Source organism: Coptis chinensis, chromosome 7 (assembly GCF_015680905.1).
Source record: "Coptis chinensis isolate HL-2020 chromosome 7, ASM1568090v1, whole genome shotgun sequence".
Classification (NCBI taxonomy): Eukaryota; Viridiplantae; Streptophyta; class Magnoliopsida; order Ranunculales; family Ranunculaceae; genus Coptis; species Coptis chinensis.
In genome coordinates this window covers 29,716,218-29,724,288 of record NC_141462.1, presented here as the reverse complement: position 1 = coordinate 29,724,288, position 8,071 = coordinate 29,716,218, and the positions used below count along the sequence as shown (strand labels likewise).

General features: G+C 37.6%; 1 pseudogene; it reads right to left on the bottom strand.

The window, feature by feature from the left end:
* Positions 1-7,113: 7,113 nt before the first annotated feature.
* Positions 7,114-7,689, bottom strand: LOC147487044 (4-hydroxyphenylpyruvate dioxygenase pseudogene; annotated as a pseudogene).
* Positions 7,690-8,071: the final 382 nt, after the last annotated feature.

Genomic DNA, 8,071 nt, shown 5'->3' with positions numbered 1-8,071 from the left:
AACAAAGCGAAACATTACCATCACTTACAAACACTATTCCTTCTGTAAATGATTGATCATCAACTTGACTCCAACCACTATTAAGTGAATAAATTTGAGTACCTTCTAACGAAATATCAAAAAGTGGCTCATTATCGAAATCAGGTAATTTTATTAAACCAAAGAAAATTCTTACTGAATACATATGACCTTGGGGCACTCTACCAATGTTGTAACAGTTTGTTGGCCCATCTGAAAGTGGGAAATAACGAAGTGTGTTCAAAGGTGGTGTTATGTAACTTGAACGGCTTGCATTTGCTGGTATTCCACTTGTATATGCAAAATCTTTAAACCAAAGTGTATTTGTTGGTGGTGTTTGGACATTTGTTCTTGCACCACAGCTTATTCTTAGTGCAAATGGCTCTGGAACAAAAAAGAAACAATCTTTAGTAAGTCTAAACAGAATGTATTGTTAAATAAAAGAGTTGGTGTTTGTTTTGTTTGTTTGTTTGTTTACCAGGTTTGGAAGATGAAGTTGAAAGAGTAGTGAGTAGAATGAGCAGTTGCAGAAGCATTGTTGTTGTGGGGTTTAATGGTTGGTGCAACTTGCAAATAGTAGTGGTCTGCTTTTCATCTTCTACAGATTTTTTTTTTCTCTCTTTCTCTTTTTAGTTTTGTTTTCTTTGTTTGTTGCTTTGTCCTTTTTAATGGTGTTTCTGTTAGTTAGAATAGAAGTTATGTCACAGCCCCATTTTCTAAACAATTAAAAAAAATGAATATTTGAAATATAAATATCTCAAACATCACTTGGTTCAATTGTCTAGAAACCCAGGCTATGACGGGGTGGATACAACACATGTCAAAACCTAAAACCCACATCATAAGAATCTTAACAACAAAAATCTCCAAATTCCTCAACTATCACTTTATTAAAAACTTTCTTCCATCCCAATACAAACATAAACAAACCCTAAGAATAACAATTTCCAACATTGTATTCTCATGTCATATAAAAATGTAACCTACGTTATTACATCCTTCCAATAATAACAGACCTAATAAAAGAACTAACGGACTGCTCCAGGCACGAATCCCAATCACACGCCGCGGTTCCACTGCCTTCCACCTATGTTCCCAAGAACACACCCACGTTGCCAAAACAAAGCAAACATGGGTCACAAATTGAATTTGTTTGGTATGAGTAGACTAAATACATATAAACATTTCAAACTTTACTTATCCAACTAACACTTTAAATCTATCATAACCTAATCATTCTCATCTTGGAAGATGTGGTTCCGCTCATCTCAACCAGCATAGTTTCTTCCCAATCAAAACTTCCATTTTATTAACTCATTCTAATAACTCCTTTTAATATCTAAATAATTGAATTACACTTACCGATGTCCGCCGCTGTATAAGGGTAGGACCGCGTCCCTACACAAAATATTATTAAGTCCTACCCTCCTGCAAAAGAAAGTTAGAACTTGTATATAACATATGTACATATCCTATATGTATTCAAAAGTAAGCCCAAACACACTCGCATAATCAAATAAATTTCTCTTATCACTTAATCAATTACTTTTCTTATACACCCACCCTTTAGTACCTACTCCACGATTTGCACTACACACATTTGCCAAATCACACATTCCCTGTGTGCCTCTCTCCCAATCAATACCACAATATCATAGCCATCTCGGGCTTTCATATACATATTTCACAGCCTCTTTGGGGGCAAAAACTCGGTCATTCATGGCACATTCAATGAATACCTTAGGTCATTCCCCCACATTCAAGGAATACCTATCATATCACTAACGGGCCATTCATGGCACATTGAATGAATGCCCCGGGTCATTCCCCCCACATTCAAGGAATACCCAATCCTACATTCCCGCATACACTCGAGGAATATAACTAACCCAAAGGCTTAATACCTTAGTTCCTCTTTTCCTCATTCATGGCACATTCAATGAATACCCGGGTCATTCATGGCACATTCAATGAATACCCTTATATAACACTAACGGGCCATTTATGGCACATTCAATAAATGCCCACCTAACATATGACTTCATCAGTCATAAATCAAATTCCAAAACTTGAGGCGTGGAGAGTTCTAAAAGAGTGAAGTAAATTGTTTACGCATTATTGAACTTTATTTCATATATTATTTCAGATAATGAAAGAGCATCTTGATTCATGTAATTTTGGTTTACGCGTTATTAATTATATGGATGTCTAAGTGTTATAACGTTGCATATCATAAAATACTACAAAAACACATAGTAGTTAATACACATACACACGTATATATAAAGGTCTTAGCCTAAAGTCAAGTATACTAATAGTCCTAGACCTATCTTAATAACTCAAATCATAATCTGAGTTAAAAGGTCAAATTGGGTCAACTGGTCAAAGTCAACCCTGGTCAAAGTCAAAGTCAACCATCATGGTCGAAGTCAAACTGTCATTTCCATGTTCAACAGGTTCGGGGTCATAGCCATGGTTCATGGCTAAGGTCAAATTGCATGGCTTATGGGCTCGTGACTAAGGTCATGGTTCGGACCCAACTGGCCAAGCCCAAACCTTAAAACCCAAAAGTCTAAACATTTAAAGACCCAAATTAGATCTATTTTAAGTCCTATGGACTGGCCCAAGCAATATTAGAAACTGGCCCAAAAACTTATACTGAACTGGCCCAAAACATAATTGGATTCGGCCCGAAAACTTTAAATTAAACTGGTCCACCAAACAAATATTAGAACTGGCCCAACAATTTAGAACATAATCGAGCCCAACTAATTACCAAGGCCCCAAAAACTGAACTCGGCCCAAGCAAACAAAACAAGGTCGTCCCATATAGCAAGTGGATTCGGCCCAAGGCCCAACCACAGCTACAGTGCATCTTCTTCCCCAAATTTTCTCCTCCACCAGCCACCAAAACGCGCCGGCCACCCACTCCCATTCCATTAAGTCGGTTAGACTCCCCATCCAAACCCAACCAACTTTAATGAAAACAAAAACTCCAATCATTCAATCCCCATTTATACATCAACCTAGATCTAAAATTCGACCTCCATTAAAGCTTGTTTCAAGCTCCAATCGACAGCCCCACACAACCCTCAACCACCACTAACCAACCAATAACCAAACCTAGTTCAAACAATTCACTAGGATTTCGTTCATGGCTGGGCGATTCTCTGGCCGCCATTAATGGTTATCCCAAGCTCCCAACAGCCCAGTAAACCAGCCACTCGATCCCCCTCACGCCTACTACACTACTCCCTCACCAACAATCCATCAAACCCACAAATTTCCAAACCAAATCAAACCACGAAGAGTTCACACAATCATCATGCTAGGCAACGCCATTAGCGCCTGTTCAAAGCTTGAACAGAGCTTCCACAGTTCAACAACAGTTCAAAGTATAACAAAATACTAAACATTCAAATAGAGAGAGACTGAGCGATTTCTTGCTGTGGACTCGCGACGCCGCCATTGACGTCTGTCGAGCTTCAACAGTTTCAAGTACAAAATCTAAACATATGGACAGAACTAAAAATTTATATAAAAACTGGTCGGAAACACTCGACAGTAAAATCCATAAATACTAAACCGACGAAAATCATAGTTTTAGTAGTGGTGAGAGATAAACTCTACTCACCTGTAGCGCTCTCCGATTATCAGCCAGCTACCAGAAAAACCTTTCCTTTTCTTCTTTCAGCAAGATCCCATTTTTCTGTGTAAAACTATCGCTGTGTTTTTCCCCCAGAACTCTCCTGAGAAAACTCTATTCTGTTTTCTTTTTGGTTAAAAACAAAACCCCCGAAATAGGGAAGAAGGTTTATCCCATAAACCCACGTCTCCTATTTCTACTAACACTTATCCTATTTTATTTAATCTATTATCTATTAATATTATTATTAGGAAAATAAACGAATAAAAACACGGGGTGTTATAAGTTATATTGACATGTGAGTGTGTGAGTGTAAGTTGACAGAGTGTTTAGTTTACTTTTATAGTTTATTTTGGTTTTGTTGAAACGAGAGTAAGTCTAAACAGAATGTATTGTTAAATAAAAGAGTTGGTGTTTGTTTTGTTTGTTTGTTTACCAAGTTTGGAAGATGGAGTTGAAAGAGTAGTGAGTAGAATGAGTAGTTGCAGAAGACTTCTGCATTTTGCGTAATGTGTTAGGTAAAAACAGGCATGCTTCCTTCTATTGGTGTGGTGAAGTTGTTATGTCACTGGACTTCCCGATTCAAGGTTTGTGCTGTTAACAAGTTGGTTGGTTGTATTGGTTCTTATCTGTTCTGATATGGTCGTGATTTGAAGGCAGCTTTAGTGGTTGATCCTGTAATGGTATCTACAAGTGGAGATATATTGGCTGATCCATCTATTCTAATTGCGTTTCGGTACGTTATTTAATTATGTGAGTATGCTTTAGTTTGGCTCCTAAGTCGGTTTGAATTATTTGTTTCTTTGAATTTAACGATGAGTTGTATTCATTACATGACGTCATCGTAATTATCAAATTGCATTATCAAGACACTGAAAGGTTAAGACAAAATTTAATAACTGCAATAATAGAATTTTTAATGAAAAATTGATGATGAACATACCTAATGGAAGAATTGGTTGTTGGGCATTACCGGAAGAAACTGGATGTACCTGGCCTTGATTGCTATTATCCGTGGGAGACGGCATTTGCAGGACTTGCTTTGAAGATGACGAGGTGAACGCAAAAACAGCTTTTGTTGTGATGAGCTTGAGGGTTGAGGAACCAATGGTTTACTCGGCTGAACAGGAGTTGAGCCTGAACCAGAAAACAAACTCTGACCTTGCAACAGATGCATGACTTGCTCACCTTTCTCACCAACTTGATTTCCAGCAGCCATAGTTTATTTATTTATTGAGGAACTAAGTTTATGTTGGACAATTGTGTTGGACAGGTTGGTGATGCTAATAAGAACCATGCTTGCTGAGAGAGACCAAAAGATATGGACACATGAAGATCAATATTCAAGATAGACAAAAATAGTCCTAGGTCAGATGTAGCTACTGAAACTGCTGCAACACTAGCAATTACTTCATTTGTCTTTAGGAAAATTGATCCCTCTTATTCCAGCCTTTTGAGCAGAATAGCTATCAGTGTAAGAAAAAATGTCTTTTCTTTCTCATTTTTTTTTTTTTTTTGGTTCTGTTTCTGACTTTCTTTAAAACTTTACTCATTATAAGTTGGATTTCAATGTGGGGTTCATAGGTATGTGGATTTGCTGATAAGTACAGAGGAGCTTATAGTAATGGTTTAAAATCATATGTCGCCCATTTCTTGCTCTTATTATGGTTACAAAGTAAGCGACTATCCATCCATAGTTTATTGAATGTAGTTTCGAAGGGTTTTGTTCTAATTAGTTTTTCAATTTATTGAAGGATGAGTTGTTATGGGGTGCTGCATGGTTGCACAAAACTAAAAATTCAACTTATTTGAATTATATTCAAGTTAATGGACAAACACTTGGTGCTGACGAGTCTGATAATATATTTAGTTTGGATAACAAACATGTTAGAGCAAGATTCTCCTCTCTAAGGTCCAAATGCCTTTTCAAAGAAGTCGATTTGTGGATTTCATGATATTCTTTTTGAAATTGGGGATTGTTATGTACATTTAGTTTTTGAATTTGGGTTTTGGGTATTGCTTACAACATGTAGTTTTTGAACTTGGGTTTTGGGATTGAATTAAGAAGTAGGCACTTTGGTAGACTGAACGCAGCCTTTTAACTTTTGAATTATCACAACACTTGGCAGGTGAACTAGAAAATATGTACCAGCAGTGTAAACTTACCTTATTCAAATTGTGACTTTCGAAGTTAGAGAAAACAAATTTTATCTGGACTGCTTCTACTGCAATCTGTAACAATCATACCAATCCAGTCCAGTTGAAGGTCTCTGTGGCACAGCTAGAATCTCTTATGCATCTTTCTCCATGGAGTTAAAGTGAACTTACGTGTTCTACTCTTCATGTAATCATTGTGTTTTTGGTTTAGCTGCTAGAGCCATGTGATTGAATGTAGTTGCCACTTTTAGTGCTAATACACCAATTTTTCTTTTGCCCCACAGTTACCATGTAGGCACAGATCTGTTTTACGTCGATGGCGGCGTCGTTGACTTCGGTTTGAAATTGCTTTGACACCATCGAGATGACATATTCTGCTATTTCTTGAAGGTACCACCGCTCTGTTCTTAAGTCAGAGAACAAATTAGGCAATGTTTTGTTTTGCAGAACATAGTAGAAGCAGTACTAGGAGGAAAAGGGATGCAAGTAGTTGCATTAAGAATAGTTGGTTAAAGATCCATGTTTTATATGGTTAACATTGTAGGTTCACAGGACACTTTGTTAGACTTGAGTGGAGCACATTACTTCTACCAGTGTTACATTCAATGATCAATTGATTTCAGTTTTTGGTAATGCAAGATCACTCTTTGAGGTAAGGTCCCAAACTCTTTGAAAAATATAATAGTTTTTGCTTGTTGCTGTTTTTCAGTTTTTTCTCGCAATTTTTTGATATAGAAGGTGGTTTCTGGAATCAGGAGTGCACGCTTAATTCAAATGCCTCTGAGGATCGGGAATCAATCGCAGCTTCGCATATGAGTTCGGTTGTGGAGAGGACACAAGGTTTTCTTTTGTAAAGTGTATAATAAACGGGACTGGGACGATATACTTGGGAACAACTTGGGGTATATTTTCAAGAGTGGTATGTTCCTTCTGTGACTTGGATGGCATTATAAACCCTTCGTTGGATGGATCGGGAGACCCTTCAAGGAGAGGGTAATGATCCTTCCCTTAATAAACTTCGGGGAGTATAATTTATTTTCCGAAATTTCGTTCAGAAATTCTTTTTATTAGAACTAATCTCTCTTAAAATCTACAGGACTGTGTGGTTAGGGGAGTACAAATGCAAGGGAAGAGGAGCCGATTTAAGGAGGCAAGTGCCATGGGCCATATCATTCAGAGATGAGGAACCGAGACCATTTCTGGACAGGAACTTTAACAGGAACTTTATTAACGGAGACCGATGGCTACAATTGTAGTCCTTTTTCATGGTGTCACATTGAAGGGGTGATTCATTAAGTCTGGAGAGCATATGGAACCTGTGGACAACTCTGGTTTGTGTTTTCGAAGCTGAGATAATGAAGAACAACATCTCCGTATAGCCAAATCTCCGAAAGAACTACGCCTTCATCGAGTTTAACCGGAGAGGACGATGGTTTCACGCCATTCGTGACACTTATATTATACGCCAACTCCGCGTCCTGGACTTCAATTACGATAGCGTGTACCGCGAGCCCATGCGTACTAGCGAACAATTGCGCGAGGTTGTGTGAATAAGTTGGAATTGAAGCAGTCTGAGTTAACGTATTTCCAGCTATTGAAGGTGAATAAGGTGCAGTGAATAGAAAATTGAGCTCACCTGACCAAAGGAGGTATGAGGCATGAACCATGTTACCTGTTGAGAGGTCTGATTTTGCGACCATAGGCATATCGAGACCCCATGAGAATCTGCGAGCAATGTTTGTAGCATCAGTAGACCAAAACTCAATGTGGTGGAATTTTTTGACATGGAATTTGTCTGATTTTGGATTATTGTGTACAAAATTTGTGTGGCCGACTAGCTTGAAATTGGAAGCTGTGGTGGTAACCATTTTTTTTTTTTTCAATCTATGTCTTTTGTGATTTCTTTTTTTTTGATAACTATCTCTTTTGTGATTTCTTCTGTACTATTTTCTCAATAAATGGGAGCATGTCAATTGTTATGATTGGTTTGTTAGCCATAGCAATCAGCATGGTTTTAACTGTTAGGGGGGCAATTGGTATGTAATCCTAAGTGTAATACTACAGTATACTGAAATTGAAGCAACGACCCTTCTTATTCAGGGGGTGTTGATGTATAATGAAAGGGTACATGACATTTGAAGAAATTAAATATTACTTTTGATGTTGTACTGTGTACATAATTTAGCTGATAGAATGGATATGATCTAAGCCATGATGAGACAAGGTAAGAATAAAATTGTTTCAGTTTAG